At 37.6% G+C, this 15,390-nt stretch overlaps 50 pseudogenes; all 50 read right to left on the bottom strand.

Moving 5' to 3' along the window:
• Positions 1–113: 113 nt before the first annotated feature.
• On the bottom strand, positions 114–232 carry LOC140571362 (5S ribosomal RNA; annotated as a pseudogene).
• Positions 233–417: 185 nt separating this feature from the next.
• LOC140568143 (5S ribosomal RNA) lies at positions 418–536 on the bottom strand (annotated as a pseudogene).
• A 185-nt stretch (positions 537–721) lies between these two features.
• LOC140569900 (5S ribosomal RNA) lies at positions 722–840 on the bottom strand (annotated as a pseudogene).
• A 185-nt stretch (positions 841–1,025) lies between these two features.
• Positions 1,026–1,144, bottom strand: LOC140567251 (5S ribosomal RNA; annotated as a pseudogene).
• A 185-nt stretch (positions 1,145–1,329) lies between these two features.
• Positions 1,330–1,448, bottom strand: LOC140567484 (5S ribosomal RNA; annotated as a pseudogene).
• A 185-nt stretch (positions 1,449–1,633) lies between these two features.
• Positions 1,634–1,752, bottom strand: LOC140567003 (5S ribosomal RNA; annotated as a pseudogene).
• Positions 1,753–1,937: 185 nt separating this feature from the next.
• Positions 1,938–2,056, bottom strand: LOC140570424 (5S ribosomal RNA; annotated as a pseudogene).
• A 185-nt stretch (positions 2,057–2,241) lies between these two features.
• LOC140567599 (5S ribosomal RNA) lies at positions 2,242–2,360 on the bottom strand (annotated as a pseudogene).
• Positions 2,361–2,545: 185 nt separating this feature from the next.
• LOC140566186 (5S ribosomal RNA) lies at positions 2,546–2,664 on the bottom strand (annotated as a pseudogene).
• A 185-nt stretch (positions 2,665–2,849) lies between these two features.
• Positions 2,850–2,968, bottom strand: LOC140572218 (5S ribosomal RNA; annotated as a pseudogene).
• Positions 2,969–3,153: 185 nt separating this feature from the next.
• Positions 3,154–3,272, bottom strand: LOC140573351 (5S ribosomal RNA; annotated as a pseudogene).
• A 185-nt stretch (positions 3,273–3,457) lies between these two features.
• On the bottom strand, positions 3,458–3,576 carry LOC140568492 (5S ribosomal RNA; annotated as a pseudogene).
• Positions 3,577–3,761: 185 nt separating this feature from the next.
• Positions 3,762–3,880, bottom strand: LOC140567630 (5S ribosomal RNA; annotated as a pseudogene).
• Positions 3,881–4,065: 185 nt separating this feature from the next.
• On the bottom strand, positions 4,066–4,184 carry LOC140568141 (5S ribosomal RNA; annotated as a pseudogene).
• Positions 4,185–4,369: 185 nt separating this feature from the next.
• On the bottom strand, positions 4,370–4,488 carry LOC140569899 (5S ribosomal RNA; annotated as a pseudogene).
• A 185-nt stretch (positions 4,489–4,673) lies between these two features.
• On the bottom strand, positions 4,674–4,792 carry LOC140567250 (5S ribosomal RNA; annotated as a pseudogene).
• A 185-nt stretch (positions 4,793–4,977) lies between these two features.
• On the bottom strand, positions 4,978–5,096 carry LOC140573243 (5S ribosomal RNA; annotated as a pseudogene).
• A 185-nt stretch (positions 5,097–5,281) lies between these two features.
• On the bottom strand, positions 5,282–5,400 carry LOC140573242 (5S ribosomal RNA; annotated as a pseudogene).
• A 185-nt stretch (positions 5,401–5,585) lies between these two features.
• Positions 5,586–5,704, bottom strand: LOC140571361 (5S ribosomal RNA; annotated as a pseudogene).
• A 185-nt stretch (positions 5,705–5,889) lies between these two features.
• LOC140568140 (5S ribosomal RNA) lies at positions 5,890–6,008 on the bottom strand (annotated as a pseudogene).
• Positions 6,009–6,193: 185 nt separating this feature from the next.
• On the bottom strand, positions 6,194–6,312 carry LOC140569898 (5S ribosomal RNA; annotated as a pseudogene).
• A 185-nt stretch (positions 6,313–6,497) lies between these two features.
• Positions 6,498–6,616, bottom strand: LOC140566207 (5S ribosomal RNA; annotated as a pseudogene).
• Positions 6,617–6,802: 186 nt separating this feature from the next.
• Positions 6,803–6,921, bottom strand: LOC140572372 (5S ribosomal RNA; annotated as a pseudogene).
• A 185-nt stretch (positions 6,922–7,106) lies between these two features.
• LOC140573241 (5S ribosomal RNA) lies at positions 7,107–7,225 on the bottom strand (annotated as a pseudogene).
• Positions 7,226–7,410: 185 nt separating this feature from the next.
• Positions 7,411–7,529, bottom strand: LOC140573151 (5S ribosomal RNA; annotated as a pseudogene).
• Positions 7,530–7,714: 185 nt separating this feature from the next.
• On the bottom strand, positions 7,715–7,833 carry LOC140571956 (5S ribosomal RNA; annotated as a pseudogene).
• A 185-nt stretch (positions 7,834–8,018) lies between these two features.
• LOC140571167 (5S ribosomal RNA) lies at positions 8,019–8,137 on the bottom strand (annotated as a pseudogene).
• Positions 8,138–8,322: 185 nt separating this feature from the next.
• On the bottom strand, positions 8,323–8,441 carry LOC140572759 (5S ribosomal RNA; annotated as a pseudogene).
• Positions 8,442–8,626: 185 nt separating this feature from the next.
• LOC140567539 (5S ribosomal RNA) lies at positions 8,627–8,745 on the bottom strand (annotated as a pseudogene).
• A 185-nt stretch (positions 8,746–8,930) lies between these two features.
• Positions 8,931–9,049, bottom strand: LOC140567551 (5S ribosomal RNA; annotated as a pseudogene).
• Positions 9,050–9,234: 185 nt separating this feature from the next.
• LOC140571360 (5S ribosomal RNA) lies at positions 9,235–9,353 on the bottom strand (annotated as a pseudogene).
• A 185-nt stretch (positions 9,354–9,538) lies between these two features.
• LOC140567730 (5S ribosomal RNA) lies at positions 9,539–9,657 on the bottom strand (annotated as a pseudogene).
• Positions 9,658–9,842: 185 nt separating this feature from the next.
• On the bottom strand, positions 9,843–9,961 carry LOC140566196 (5S ribosomal RNA; annotated as a pseudogene).
• A 186-nt stretch (positions 9,962–10,147) lies between these two features.
• LOC140566684 (5S ribosomal RNA) lies at positions 10,148–10,266 on the bottom strand (annotated as a pseudogene).
• A 185-nt stretch (positions 10,267–10,451) lies between these two features.
• On the bottom strand, positions 10,452–10,570 carry LOC140571339 (5S ribosomal RNA; annotated as a pseudogene).
• Positions 10,571–10,755: 185 nt separating this feature from the next.
• Positions 10,756–10,874, bottom strand: LOC140566742 (5S ribosomal RNA; annotated as a pseudogene).
• A 185-nt stretch (positions 10,875–11,059) lies between these two features.
• LOC140566018 (5S ribosomal RNA) lies at positions 11,060–11,178 on the bottom strand (annotated as a pseudogene).
• A 185-nt stretch (positions 11,179–11,363) lies between these two features.
• LOC140572346 (5S ribosomal RNA) lies at positions 11,364–11,482 on the bottom strand (annotated as a pseudogene).
• A 185-nt stretch (positions 11,483–11,667) lies between these two features.
• LOC140571215 (5S ribosomal RNA) lies at positions 11,668–11,786 on the bottom strand (annotated as a pseudogene).
• Positions 11,787–11,971: 185 nt separating this feature from the next.
• On the bottom strand, positions 11,972–12,090 carry LOC140567486 (5S ribosomal RNA; annotated as a pseudogene).
• Positions 12,091–12,275: 185 nt separating this feature from the next.
• On the bottom strand, positions 12,276–12,394 carry LOC140573290 (5S ribosomal RNA; annotated as a pseudogene).
• A 185-nt stretch (positions 12,395–12,579) lies between these two features.
• On the bottom strand, positions 12,580–12,698 carry LOC140567309 (5S ribosomal RNA; annotated as a pseudogene).
• A 185-nt stretch (positions 12,699–12,883) lies between these two features.
• LOC140566496 (5S ribosomal RNA) lies at positions 12,884–13,002 on the bottom strand (annotated as a pseudogene).
• A 185-nt stretch (positions 13,003–13,187) lies between these two features.
• On the bottom strand, positions 13,188–13,306 carry LOC140570423 (5S ribosomal RNA; annotated as a pseudogene).
• Positions 13,307–13,491: 185 nt separating this feature from the next.
• On the bottom strand, positions 13,492–13,610 carry LOC140572217 (5S ribosomal RNA; annotated as a pseudogene).
• Positions 13,611–13,795: 185 nt separating this feature from the next.
• Positions 13,796–13,914, bottom strand: LOC140573240 (5S ribosomal RNA; annotated as a pseudogene).
• A 185-nt stretch (positions 13,915–14,099) lies between these two features.
• Positions 14,100–14,218, bottom strand: LOC140567175 (5S ribosomal RNA; annotated as a pseudogene).
• A 364-nt stretch (positions 14,219–14,582) lies between these two features.
• On the bottom strand, positions 14,583–14,701 carry LOC140573238 (5S ribosomal RNA; annotated as a pseudogene).
• Positions 14,702–14,886: 185 nt separating this feature from the next.
• LOC140572484 (5S ribosomal RNA) lies at positions 14,887–15,005 on the bottom strand (annotated as a pseudogene).
• Positions 15,006–15,190: 185 nt separating this feature from the next.
• LOC140572133 (5S ribosomal RNA) lies at positions 15,191–15,309 on the bottom strand (annotated as a pseudogene).
• Between the last annotated feature and the right edge of the window lie 81 nt (positions 15,310–15,390).

Genomic DNA, 15,390 nt, shown 5'->3' with positions numbered 1-15,390 from the left:
ATTCCATTTCAACACATCAAAATTTACAACACAAAAGAGTTTCAACTACAAATTTGTGCAAAAGATGTAAATAACATGGAAATGTAAGCTTTAATTGTTTGCAGGAATGGAAAAGCTTACAACACCTGGTATTCCCAGACAGTCTCCCATTCAAGTACCAACCAGGCCCAACCCTAGGTAGCTTCTGAGATCAGACGAGATCAGGCGATCTAAGGGTGGAATGGCCGTAAGCAGAAGAACCTTGCAAACTAGAGGATTCAAATTTCATAGCTAAGACCATATTTGTTCAAAATCAAGAAAAAGCATTCCATTTTAACACATCAACATTTACAACACAAAAGAGTTTCAACTACAAATTTGTGCAAAATATGTAAATAACATGGAAATGTAAGCTTTAATTGTTTGCAGGACTGGAAAAGCTTAAAACACCTGGTATTCCTATTCAGTCTCCCATTCAAGTACTAACCAGGCCCAACCCTAGGTAGCTTCTAAGCTCAGACGAGATCAGGCGTTCTAAAGGTGGAATGGCCGTAAGCAGAAGAACCTTGCAAACTAGAGGATTCAAATTTCATAGATAAGACCATATTTGTTTAAAACCAAGAAAAAGCATTCCATTTCAACACATCAAAATTTACAACACAAAAGAGTTTCAACTACAAATTTGTGCAAAAGATGTAAATAACATGGAAATGTAAGCTTTAATTGTTTGCAGGACTGGAAAAGCTTACAACACCTGGTATTCCCATCCAGTCTCCCATTCAAGTACTAACCAGGCCCAACCCTAGGTAGCTTCTGAGATCAGACGAGATCAGGCGTTCTAAGGGTGGAATGGCCGTAAGCAGAAGAACCTTGCAAACTAGAGGATTCAAATTTCATAGCTAAGACCATATTTGTTCAAAATCAAGAAAAAGCATTCCATTTCAACACATCAACATTTACAACACAAAAGAGTTTCAACTACAAATTTGTGGAAAAGATGTAAATAACATGGAAATGCAAGCTTTAATTGTTTGCAGGACTGGAAAAGCTTACAACACCTGGTATTCCCAGACAGTCTCCCATTCAAGTACTAACCAGGCCCAAACCTAGGTAGCTTCTGAGATCAGACGAGATGAGGAGTTCTAAGGGTGGAATGGCCGTAAGCAGAAGAACCTTGCAAACTAGAGGATTCAAATTTCATAGATAAGACCATATTTGTTTAAAATCAAGAAAAAGCATTCCATTTCAACACATCAACATTTACAACACAAAAGAGTTTCAAATACAAATTTGTGCAAAAGATGAAAAAAAAATGGAAATGTAAGCTTTCTTTGTTTGTAGGATTGAAAAAGCTTACAACACCTGGTATTCCCATTCAGTCTCCCATTCAAGTACTAACCAGGCCCAACCCTAGGTAGCTTCTGAGATCAGACAAGAACAGGCATTCTAAGGGTGGAATGGCCGTAAGCAGAAGAACCTTGCAAACTAGAGGATTCAAATTTCATAGATAAGACCATATTTGTTCAAAACCAAGAAAAAGCATTCAATTTCAACACATCAAAATTTACATCACAAAAGAGTTTCAACTACAAATTTGTGCAAAAGATGTAAATAACATGGAAATGTAAGCTTTAATTGTTTGCAGGACTGGAAAAGCTTACAACACCTGGTATTCCCAGACAGTCTCCCATTCAAGTACTAACCACGCCCAACCCTAGGTAGCTTCTGAGATCAGACAAGATCAGGCATTCTAAGGGTGGAATGGCCGTAAGCAGAAGAACCTTGCAAACTAGAGGATTCAAATTTCATAGCTAAGACCATATTTGTTCAAAATCAAGAAAAAGCATTCCATTTTAACACATCAACATTTACAACACAAAAGAGTTTCGACTACAAATTTGTGCAAAATATGTAAATAACATGGAAATGTAAGCTTTAATTGTTTGCAGGACTGGAAAAGCTTACAACACCTGGTATTCCCATTCAGTCTCCCATTCAAGTACTAACCAGGCCCAACCCTAGGTAGCTTCTGAGCTCAGACGAGATCAGGCGTTCTAAGGGTGGAATGGCCGTAAGCAGAAGAACCTTGCAAACTAGAGGATTCAAATTTCATAGATAAGACCATATTTGTTTAAAATCAAGAAAAAGCATTCCATTTCAACACATCAACATTTACAACACAAAAGAGTTTCAAATACAAATTTGTGCAAAAGATGAAAAAAAAATGGAAATGTAAGCTTTAATTGTTTGCAGGACTGGAAAAGCTTACAACACCTGGTATTCCCATTCAGTCTCCCATTCAAGTACTAACAAGGCCCAACCCTAGGTAGCTTCTGAGATCAGACAAGATCAGGCATTCTAAGGGTGGAATGGCCGTAAGCAGAAGAACCTTGCAAACTAGAGGATTCAAATTTCATAGATAAGACCATATTTGTTTAAAATCAAGAAAAAGCATTCCATTTCAACACATCAACATTTACAACACAAAAGAGTTTCAAATACAAATTTGTGCAAAAGATGAAAAAAAAATGGAAATGTAAGCTTTAATTGTTTGCAGGACTGGAAAAGCTTACAACACCTGGTATTCCCATTCAGTCTCCCATTCAAGTACTAACAAGGCCCAACCCTAGGTAGCTTCTGAGCTCAGACGAGATCAGGCGTTCTAAGGGTGGAATGGCCGTAAGCAGAAGAACCTTGCAAACTAGAGGATTCAAATTTCATAGATAAGACCATATTTGTTTAAAACCAAGAAAAAGCATTCCATTTCAACACATCAAAATTTACAACACAAAAGAGTTTCAACTACAAATTTGTGCAAAAGATGTAAATAACATGGAAATGTAAGCTTTAATTGTTTGCAGGACTGGAAAAGCTTACAACACCTGGTATTCCCATCCAGTCTCCCATTCAAGTACTAACCAGGCCCAACCCTAGGTAGCTTCTGAGATCAGACAAGATCAGGCGTTCTAAGGGTGGAATGGCCGTAAGCAGAAGAACCTTGCAAACTAGAGGATTCAAATTTCATAGCTAAGACCATATTTGTTCAAAATCAAGAAAAAGCATTCCATTTCAACACATCAACATTTACAACACAAAAGAGTTTCAACTACAAATTTGTGCAAAAGATGAAAAAAAAATGGAAATGTAAGCTTTCTTTGTTTGCAGGATTGAAAAAGCTTACAACACCTGGTATTCCCATTCAGTCTCCCATTCAAGTACTAACCAGGCCCAACCCTAGGTAGCTTCTGAGATCAGACAAGATCAGGCATTCTAAGGGTGGAATGGCTGTAAGCAGAAGAACCTTGCAAACTAGAGGATTCAAATTTCATAGATAAGACCATATTTGTTCAAAACCAAGAAAAAGCATTCTATTTCAACACATCAAAATTTACAACACAAAAGAGTTTCAACTACAAATTTGTGCAAAAGATGTAAATAACATGGAAATGTAAGCTTTAATTGTTTGCAGGACTGGAAAAGCTTACAACACCTGGTATTCCCAGACAGTCTCCCATTCAAGTACTAACCAGGCCCAACCCTAGGTAGCTTCTGAGATCAGACGAGATCAGGCGATCTAAGGGTGGAATGGCCGTAAGCAGAAGAACCTTGCAAACTAGAGGATTCAAATTTCATAGCTAAGACCATATTTGTTCAAAACCAAGAAAAAGCATTCAATTTCAACACATCAAAATTTACATCACAAAAGAGTTTCAACTACAAATTTGTGCAAAAGATGTAAATAACATGGAAATGTAAGCTTTAATTGTTTGCAGGACTGGAAAAGCTTACAACACCTGATATTCCCAGACAGTCTCCCATTCAAGTACTAACCAGGCCCAAACCTAGGTAGCTTCTGAGATCAGACGAGATGAGGAGTTCTAAGGGTGGAATGGCCGTAAGCAGAAGAACCTTGCAAACTAGAGGATTCAAATTTCATAGATAAGACCATATTTGTTTAAAATCAAGAAAAAGCATTCCATTTTAACACATCAACATTTACAACACAAAAGAGTTTCAACTACAAATTTGTGCAAAATATGTAAATAACATGGAAATGTAAGCTTTAATTGTTTGCAGGACTGGAAAAGCTTAAAACACCTGGTATTCCTATTCAGTCTCCCATTCAAGTACTAACCAGGCCCAACCCTAGGTAGCTTCTAAGCTCAGACGAGATCAGGCGTTCTAAAGGTGGAATGGCCGTAAGCAGAAGAACCTTGCAAACTAGAGGATTCAAATTTCATAGATAAGACCATATTTGTTTAAAACCAAGAAAAAGCATTCCATTTCAACACATCAAAATTTACAACACAAAAGAGTTTCAACTACAAATTTGTGCAAAAGATGTAAATAACATGGAAATGTAAGCTTTAATTGTTTGCAGGACTGGAAAAGCTTACAACACCTGGTATTCCCATCCAGTCTCCCATTCAAGTACTAACCAGGCCCAACCCTAGGTAGCTTCTGAGATCAGACGAGATCAGGCGTTCTAAGGGTGGAATGGCCGTAAGCAGAAGAACCTTGCAAACTAGAGGATTCAAATTTCATAGCTAAGACCATATTTGTTCAAAATCAAGAAAAAGCATTCCATTTCAACACATCAACATTTACAACACAAAAGAGTTTCAACTACAAATTTGTGGAAAAGATGTAAATAACATGGAAATGCAAGCTTTAATTGTTTGCAGGACTGGAAAAGCTTACAACACCTGGTATTCCCAGACAGTCTCCCATTCAAGTACTAACCAGGCCCAAACCTAGGTAGCTTCTGAGATCAGACGAGATGAGGAGTTCTAAGGGTGGAATGGCCGTAAGCAGAAGAACCTTGCAAACTAGAGGATTCAAATTTCATAGATAAGACCATATTTGTTTAAAATCAAGAAAAAGCATTCCATTTCAACACATCAACATTTACAACACAAAAGAGTTTCAAATACAAATTTGTGCAAAAGATGAAAAAAAAATGGAAATGTAAGCTTTCTTTGTTTGCAGGATTGAAAAAGCTTACAACACCTGGTATTCCCATTCAGTCTCCCATTCAAGTACTAACCAGGCCCAACCCTAGGTAGCTTCTGAGATCAGACAAGATCAGGCATTCTAAGGGTGGAATGGCCGTAAGCAGAAGAACCTTGCAAACTAGAGGATTCAAATTTCATAGATAAGACCATATTTGTTCAAAACCAAGAAAAAGCATTCTAATTCAACACATCAACATTTACAACACAAAAGAGTTTCAACTACAAATTTGTGCAAAAGATGTAAATAACATGGAAATGTAAGCTTTCTTTGTTTGCAGGATTAAAAAAGCTTACAACACCTGGTATTCCCATTCAGTCTCCCATTCAAGTACTAACCAGGCCCAACCCTAGGTAGCTTCTGAGATCAGACAAGATCAGGCATTCTAAGGGTGGAATGGCCGTAAGCAGAAGAACCTTGCAAACTAGAGGATTCAAATTTCATAGATAAGACCATATTTGTTCAAAACCAAGAAAAAGCATTCCATTTCAACACATCAAAATTTACAACACAAAAGAGTTTCAACTACAAATTTGTGCAAAAGATGTAAATAACATGGAAATGTAAGCTTTAATTGTTTGCAGGAATGGAAAAGCTTACAACACCTGGTATTCCCAGACAGTCTCCCATTCAAGTACCAACCAGGCCCAACCCTAGGTAGCTTCTGAGATCAGACGAGATCAGGCGATCTAAGGGTGGAATGGCCGTAAGCAGAAGAACCTTGCAAACTAGAGGATTCAAATTTCATAGCTAAGACCATATTTGTTCAAAATCAAGAAAAAGCATTCCATTTTAACACATCAACATTTACAACACAAAAGAGTTTCAACTACAAATTTGTGCAAAATATGTAAATAACATGGAAATGTAAGCTTTAATTGTTTGCAGGACTGGAAAAGCTTAAAACACCTGGTATTCCTATTCAGTCTCCCATTCAAGTACTAACCAGGCCCAACCCTAGGTAGCTTCTAAGCTCAGACGAGATCAGGCGTTCTAAAGGTGGAATGGCCGTAAGCAGAAGAACCTTGCAAACTAGAGGATTCAAATTTCATAGATAAGACCATATTTGTTTAAAACCAAGAAAAAGCATTCCATTTCAACACATCAAAATTTACAACACAAAAGAGTTTCAACTACAAATTTGTGCAAAAGATGTAAATAACATGGAAATGTAAGCTTTAATTGTTTGCAGGACTGGAAAAGCTTACAACACCTGGTATTCCCATCCAGTCTCCCATTCAAGTACTAACCAGGCCCAACCCTAGGTAGCTTCTGAGATCAGACGAGATCAGGCGTTCTAAGGGTGGAATGGCCGTAAGCAGAAGAACCTTGCAAACTAGAGGATTCAAATTTCATAGCTAAGACCATATTTGTTCAAAATCAAGAAAAAGCATTCCATTTCAACACATCAACATTTACAACACAAAAGAGTTTCAACTACAAATTTGTGGAAAAGATGTAAATAACATGGAAATGCAAGCTTTAATTGTTTGCAGGACTGGAAAAGCTTACAACACCTGGTATTCCCAGACAGTCTCCCATTCAAGTACTAACCAGGCCCAACCCTAGGTAGCTTCTGAGATCAGACGAGATCAGGCGTTCTAAGGGTGGAATGGCCATAAGCAGAAGAACCTTGCAAACTAGAGGATTCAAATTTCATAGATAAGAACCATATTTGTTCAAAACCAAGAAAAAGCATTCCATTTCAACACATCAAAATTTACAACACAAAAGAGTTTCAACTACAAATTTGTGCAAAAGATGTAAATAACATGGAAATGTAAGCTTTAATTGTTTGCAGGACTGGAAAAGCTTACAACACCTGGTATTCCCACACAGTCTCCCATTCATGTACTAACCAGGCCCAACCCTAGGTAGCTTCTGAGATCAGACGAGATCAGGCGATCTAAGGGTGGAATGGCCGTAAGCAGAAGAACCTTGCAAACTAGAGGATTCAAATTTCATAGATAAGACCATATTTGTTTAAAACCAAGAAAAAGCATTCCATTTCAACACATCAAAATTTACAACACAAAAGAGTTTCAAATACAAATTTGTGCAAAAGATGAAAAAAAAATGGAAATGTAAGCTTTCTTTGTTTGCAGGATTGAAAAAGCTTACAACACCTGGTATTCCCATTCAGTCTCCCATTCAAGTACTAACCAGGCCCAACCCTAGGTAGCTTCTGAGATCAGACAAGATCAGGCATTCTAAGGGTGGAATGGCCGTAAGCAGAAGAACCTTGCAAACTAGAGGATTCAAATTTCATAGATAAGACCATATTTGTTCAAAACCAAGAAAAAGCATTCCATTTCAACACATCAAAATTTACAACACAAAAGAGTTTCAACTACAAATTTGTGCAAAAGATGTAAATAACATGGAAATGTAAGCTTTAATTGTTTGCAGGACTGGAAAAGCTTACAACACCTGGTATTCCCATTCAGTCTCCCATTCAAGTACTAACCAGGCCCAACCCTAGCTAGCTTCTGAGATCAGACAAGATCAGGCATTCTAAGGGTGGAATGGCCGTAAGCAGAAGAACCTTTCAAACTAGAGGATTCAAATTTCATAGATAAGACCATATTTGTTCAAAACCAAGAAAAAGCATTCCATTTCAACACATCAAAATTTACAACACAAAAGAGTTTCAAATACAAATTTGTGCAAAAGATGTAAATAACATGGAAATGTAAGCTTTAATTGTTTGCAGGACTGGAAAAGCTTACAACACCTGGTATTCCCATCCAGTCTCCCATTCAAGTACTAACCAGGCCCATCCCTAGATAGCTTCTGAGATCAGACGAGATCAGGCGATCTAAGGGTGGAATGGCCGTAAGCAGAAGAACCTTGCAAACTAGAGGATTCAAATTTCATAGCTAAGACCATATTTGTTCAAAACCAAGAAAAAGCATTCCATTTCAACACATCAACATTTACAACACAAAAGAGTTTCAACTACAAATTTGTGCAAAAGATGTAAATAACATGGAAATGTAAGCTTTAATTGTTTGCAGGACTGGAAAAGCTTACAACACCTGGTATTCCCAGACAGTCTCCCATTCAAGTACTAACCAAGCCCAACCCTAGGTAGCTTCTGAGATCAGACGAGATCAGGCGATCTAAGGGTGGAATGGCCGTAAGCAGAAGAACCTTGCAAACTAGAGGATTCAAATTTCATAGCTAAGACCATATTTGTTCAAAATCAAGAAAAAGCATTCCATTTTAACACATCAACATTTACAACACAAAAGAGTTTCGACTACAAATTTGTGCAAAATATGTAAATAACATGGAAATGTAAGCTTTAATTGTTTGCAGGACTGGAAAAGCTTACAACACCTGGTATTCCCATTCAGTCTCCCATTCAAGTACTAACCAGGCCCAACCCTAGGTAGCTTCTGAGATCAGACAAGATCAGGCGTTCTAAGGGTGGAATGGCCGTAAACAGAAGAACTGTGCAAACTAGAGAATTCAAATTTCATAGCTAAGACCATATTTGTTCAAAACCAAGGAAAAGCATTCCATTTTAACACATCAAAATTTACAACACAAAAGAGTTTCAACTACAAATTTGTGCAAAAGATGAAAAAAAAATGGAAATGTAAGCTTTCTTTGTTTGCAGGATTGAAAAAGCTTACAACACCTGGTATTCCCATTCAGTCTCCCATTCAAGTACTAACCACGCCCAACCCTAGGTAGCTTCTGAGATCAGACAAGATCAGGCATTCTAAGGGTGGAATGGCCGTAAGCAGAAGAACCTTGCAAACTAGAGGATTCAAATTTCATAGATAAGACCATATTTGTTCAAAACCAAGAAAAAGCATTCCATTTCAACACATCAAAATTTACAACACAAAAGAGTTTCAACTACAAATTTGTGCAAAAGATGTAAATAACATGGAAATGTAAGCTTTAATTGTTTGCAGGACTGGAAAAGCTTACAACACCTGGTATTCCCATTCAGTCTCCCATTCAAGTACTAACCAGGCCCAACCCTAGCTAGCTTCTGCGATCAGACAAGATCAGGCATTCTAAGGGTGGAATGGCCGTAAGCAGAAGAACCTTGCAAACTAGAGGATTCAAATTTCATAGCTAAGACCATATTTGTTCAAAACCAAGAAAAAGCATTCCATTTCAACACATCAAAATTTACAACACAAAAGAGTTTCAACTACAAATTTGTGCAAAAGATGTAAATAACATGGAAATGTAAGCTTTAATTGTTTGCAGGACTGGAAAAGCTTACAACACCTGGTATTCCCAGACAGTCTCCCATTCAAGTACCAACCAGGCCCAACCCTAGGTAGCTTCTGAGATCAGACGAGATCAGGCGATCTAAGGGTGGAATGGCCGTAAGCAGAAGAACCTTGCAAACTAGAGGATTCAAATTTCATAGCTAAGACCATATTTGTTCAAAAACAAGAAAAAGCATTCCATTTTAACACATCAACATTTACAACACAAAAGAGTTTCAACTACAAATTTGTGCAAAATATGTAAATAACATGGAAATGTAAGCTTTAATTGTTTGCAGGACTGGAAAAGCTTAAAACACCTGGTATTCCCATTCAGTCTCCCATTCAAGTACTAACCAGGCCCAACCCTAGGTAGCTTCTAAGCTCAGACGAGATCAGGCGTTCTAAAGGTGGAATGGCCGTAAGCAGAAGAACCTTGCAAACTAGAGGATTCAAATTTCATAGCTAAGACCATATTTGTTCAAAATCAAGAAAAAGCATTCCATTTCAACACATCAACATTTACAACACAAAAGAGTTTCAACTACAAATTTGTGGAAAAGATGTAAATAACATGGAAATGCAAGCTTTAATTGTTTGCAGGACTGGAAAAGCTTACAACACCTGGTATTCCCAGACAGTCTCCCATTCAAGTACTAACCAGGCCCAACCCTAGGTAGCTTCTGAGATCAGACGAGATCAGGCGTTCTAAGGGTGGAATGGCCATAAGCAGAAGAACCTTGCAAACTAGAGGATTCAAATTTCATAGATAAGAACCATATTTGTTCAAAACCAAGAAAAAGCATTCCATTTCAACACATCAAAATTTACAACACAAAAGAGTTTCAACTACAAATTTGTGCAAAAGATGTAAATAACATGGAAATGTAAGCTTTAATTGTTTGCAGGACTGGAAAAGCTTACAACACCTGGTATTCCCACACAGTCTCCCATTCATGTACTAACCAGGCCCAACCCTAGGTAGCTTCTGAAATCAGACGAGATCAGGCGATCTAAGGGTGGAATGGCCGTAAGCAGAAGAACCTTGCAAACTAGAGGATTCAAATTTCATAGATAAGACCATATTTGTTTAAAACCAAGAAAAAGCATTCAATTTCAACACATCAAAATTTACAACACAAAAGAGTTTCAAATACAAATTTGTGCAAAAGATGTAAATAACATGGAAATGTAAGCTTTAATTGTTTGCAGGACTGGAAAAGCTTACAACACCTGGTATTCCCATCCAGTCTCCCATTCGAGTACTAACCCGGCCCAACCCTAAATAGCTTCTGAGATCAGACGAGATCAGGCGATCTAAGGGTGGAATGGCCGTAAGCAGAAGAACCTTGCAAACTAGAGGATTCAAATTTCATAGCTAAGACCATATTTGTTCAAAACCAAGAAAAAGCATTCCATTTTAACACATCAACATTTACAACACAAAAGAGTTTCAACTACAAATTTGTGCAAAAGATGTAAATAACATGGAAATGTAAGCTTTCTTTGTTTGCAGGATTGAAAAAGCTTACAACACCTGGTATTCCCATTCAGTCTCCCATTCAAGCACTAACCAGGCCCAACCCTAGCTAGCTTCTGAGATCAGACAAGATCAGGCATTTTAAGGGTGGAATGGCCGTAAGCAGAAGAACCTTGCAAACTAGAGGATTAAAATTTCATAGATAAGACCATATTTGTTCAAAACCAAGAAAAAGCATTCCATTTCAACACATCAAAATTTACAACACAAAAGAGTTTCAACTACAAATTTGTGCAAAAGATGTAAATAACATGGAAATGTAAGCTTTAATTGTTTGCAGGACTGGAAAAGCTTACAACACCTGGTATTCCCAGACAGTCTCCCATTCAAGTACTAACCAGGCCCAACCCTAGGCAGCTTCTGAGATCAGACGAGATCAGGCGATCTAAGAGTGGAATGGCCGTAAGCAGAAGAACCTTGCAAACTAGAGGATTCAAATTTCATAGCTAAGACCATATTTGTTCCAAATCAAGAAAAGGCATTCCATTTTAACACATCAACATTTACAACACAAAAGAGTTTCAACTACAAATTTGTGCAAAATATGTAAATAACATGGAAATGTAAGCTTTAATTGTTTGCAGGACTGGAAAAGCTTACAACACCTGGTATTCCCATTCAGTCTCCCATTCAAGCACTAACCAGGCCCAACCCTAGGTAGCTTCTGAGATCAGACGAGATCAGGCGTTCTAAGGGTGGAATGGCCGTAAGCAGAAGAACCTTGCAAACTAGAGGATTCAAATTTCATAGCTAAGACCATATTTGTTCAAAATCAAGAAAAAGCATTCCATTTCAACACATCAACATTTACAACACAAAAGAGTTTCAACTACAAATTTGTGCAAAAGATGTAAATAACATGGAAATGTAAGCTTTAATTGTTTGCAGGACTGGAAAAGCTTACAACACCTGGTATTCCCATCCAGTCTCCCATTCAAGTACTAACCAGGCCCAACCCTAGGTACCTTCTGAGATCAGACGAGATCAGGCGTTCTAAGGGTGGAATGGCCGTAAGCAGAAGAACCTTGCAAACTAGAGGATTCAAATTTCATAGCTAAGACCATATTTGTTCAAAACCAAGAAAAAGCATTCAATTTCAACACATCAAAATTTACATCACAAAAGAGTTTCAAGTACAAATTTGTGCAAAAGATGTAAATAACATGGAAATGTAAGCTTTAATTGTTTGCAGGACTGGAAAAGCTTACAACACCTGGTATTCCCAGCCAGTCTCCCATTCAAGTACTAACCACGCCCAACCCTAGGTAGCTTCTGAGATCAGACAAGATCAGGCATTCTAAGGGTGGAATGGCCGTAAGCAGAAGAACCTTGCAAACTAGAGGATTCAAATTTCATAGATAAGACCATATTTGTTTAAAATCAAGAAAAAGCATTCCATTTCAACACATCAACATTTACAACACAAAAGAGTTTCAAATACAAATTTGTGCAAAAGATGAAAAAAAAATGGAAATGTAAGCTTTAATTGTTTGCAGGACTGGAAAAGCTTACAACACCTGGTATTCCCATTCAGTCTCCCATTCAAGCACTAACCAGGCCCAACCCTAGGTAGCTTCTGAGCTCAGACGAGATCAGGCGTTCTAAGGGTGGAATGGCCGTAAGCAGAAGAACCTTGCAAACTAGAGGATTCAAATTTCATAGATAAGACCATATTTGTTTAAAACCAAGAAAAAGCATTCCATTTCAACACATCAAAATTTACAACACAAAAGAGTTTCAACTACAAATTTGTGCAAAAGATGTAAATAACATGGAAATGTAAGCTTTAATTGTTTGCAGGACTGGAAAAGCTTACAACACCTGGTATTCCCATCCACTCTCCCATTCAAGTACTAACCAGGCCCAACCCTAGGTAGCTTCTGAGATCAGACAAGATCAGGCGTTCTAAGGGTGGAATGGCCGTAAGCAGAAGAACCTTGCAAACTAGAGGATTCAAATTTCATAGCTAAGACCATATTTGTTCAAAATCAAGAAAAAGCATTCCATTTCAACACATCAACATTTACAACACAAAAGAGTTTCAAATACAAATTTGTGCAAAAGATGAAAAAAAAATGGAAATGTAAGCTTTCTTTGTTTGCAGGATTGAAAAAGCTTACAACACCTGGTACTCCCATTCAGTCTCCCATTCAAGTACTAACCAGGCCCAACCCTAGGTAGCTTCTGAGATCAGACAAGATCAGGCATTCTAAGGGTGGAATGGCCGTAAGCAGAAGAACCTTGCAAACTAGAGGATTCAAATTTCATAGATAAGACCATATTTGTTTAAAATCAAGAAAAAGCATTCCATTTCAACACATCAACATTTACAACACAAAAGAGTTTCAAATACAAATTTGTGCAAAAGATGAAAAAAAAATGGAAATGTAAGCTTTAATTGTTTGCAGGACTGGAAAAGCTTACAACACCTGGTATTCCCATTCAGTCTCCCATTCAAGTACTAACCAGGCCCAACCCTAGGTAGCTTCTGAGCTCAGACGAGATCAGGCGTTCTAAGGGTGGAATGGCCGTAAGCAGAAGAACCTTGCAAACTAGAGGATTCAAATTTCATAGATAAGACCATATTTGTTTAAAACCAAGAAAAAGCATTCCATTTCAACACATCAAAATTTACAACACAAAAGAGTTTCAACTACAAATTTGTGCAAAAGATGTAAATAACATGGAAATGTAAGCTTTAATTGTTTGCAGGACTGGAAAAGCTTACAACACCTGGTATTCCCATCCAGTCTCCCATTCAAGTACTAACCAGGCCCAACCCTAGGTAGCTTCTGAGATCAGACAAGATCAGGCGTTCTAAGGGTGGAATGGCCGTAAGCAGAAGAACCTTGCAAACTAGAGGATTCAAATTTCATAGCTAAGACCATATTTGTTCAAAATCAAGAAAAAGCATTCCATTTCAACACATCAACATTTACAACACAAAAGAGTTTCAAATACAAATTTGTGCAAAAGATGAAAAAAAAATGGAAATGTAAGCTTTCTTTGTTTGCAGGATTGAAAAAGCTTACAACACCTGGTATTCCCATTCAGTCTCCCATTCAAGTACTAACCAGGCCCAACCCTAGGTAGCTTCTGAGATCAGACAAGATCAGGCATTCTAAGGGTGGAATGGCCGTAAGCAGAAGAACCTTGCAAACTAGAGGATTGAAATTTCATAGATAAGACCATATTTGTTCAAAACCAAGAAAAAGCATTCCATTTCAACACATCAAAATTTACAACACAAAAGAGTTTCAACTACAAATTTGTGCAAAAGATGTAAATAACATGGAAATGTAAGCTTTAATTGTTTGCAGGACTGGAAAAGCTTACAACACCTGGTATTCCCATTCAGTCTCCCATTCAAGTACTAACCAGGCCCAACTCTAGCTAGCTTCTGAGATCAGACAAGATCAGGCATTCTAAGGGTGGAATGGCCGTAAGCAGAAGAACCTTTCAAACTAGAGGATTCAAATTTCATAGATAAGACCATATTTGTTCAAAACCAAGAAAAAGCATTCCATTTCAACACATCAAAATTTACAACACAAAAGAGTTTCAACTACAAATTTGTGCAAAAGATGTAAATAACATGGAAATTCTAAGGGTGGAATGGCCGTAAGCAGAAGAACCTTGCAAACTAGAGGATTCAAATTTCATAGCTAAGACCATATTTGTTCAAAATCAAGAAAAAGCATTCCATTTCAACACATCAACATTTACAACACAAAAGAGTTTCAAATACAAATTTGTGCAAAAGATGAAAAAAAAATGGAAATGTAAGCTTTCTTTGTTTGCAGGATTGAAAAAGCTTACAACACCTGGTATTCCCATTCAGTCTCCCATTCAAGTACTAACCAGGCCCAACCCTAGGTAGCTTCTGAGATCAGACAAGATCAGGCATTCTAAGGGTGGAATGGCCGTAAGCAGAAGAACCTTGCAAACTAGAGGATTGAAATTTCATAGATAAGACCATATTTGTTCAAAACCAAGAAAAAGCATTCCATTTCAACACATCAAAATTTACAACACAAAAGAGTTTCAACTACAAATTTGTGCAAATGATGTAAATAACATGGAAATGTAAGCTTTAATTGTTTGCAGGACTGGAAAAGCTTACAACACCTGGTATTCCCATCCAGTCTCCCATTCAAGTACTAACCAGGCCCAACCCTAGATAGCTTCTGAGATCAGACGAGATCAGGCGATCTAAGGGTGGATTGGCCGTAAGCAGAAGAACCTTGCAAACTAGAGGATTCAAATTTCATAGCTAAGACCATATTTGTTCAAAACCAAGAAAAAGCATTCCATTTCAACACATCAACATTTACAACACAAAAGAGTTTCAACTACAAATTTGTGCAAAAGATGTAAATAACATGGAAATGTAAGCTTTAATTGTTTGCAGGACTGGAAAAGCTTACAACACCTGGTATTCCCAGACAGTCTCCCATTCAAGTACTAACCAGGCCCAACCCTAGGTAGCTTCTGAGATCAGACAAGATCAGGCATTCTAAGGGTGGAATGGCCGTAAGCAGAAGAACCTTGCAAACTAGAGGATTCAAATTTCATAGATAAGACCATATTTGTTCAAAACCAAGAAAAAGCATTCTATTT

This window comes from Salminus brasiliensis, chromosome 11 (assembly GCF_030463535.1).
Source record: "Salminus brasiliensis chromosome 11, fSalBra1.hap2, whole genome shotgun sequence".
In the NCBI taxonomy this organism is placed as follows: Eukaryota; Metazoa; Chordata; class Actinopteri; order Characiformes; family Bryconidae; genus Salminus; species Salminus brasiliensis.
The sequence above is the reverse complement of the archived record's forward strand: the minus strand, read 5'-3'. Positions and strand labels throughout refer to the sequence as shown.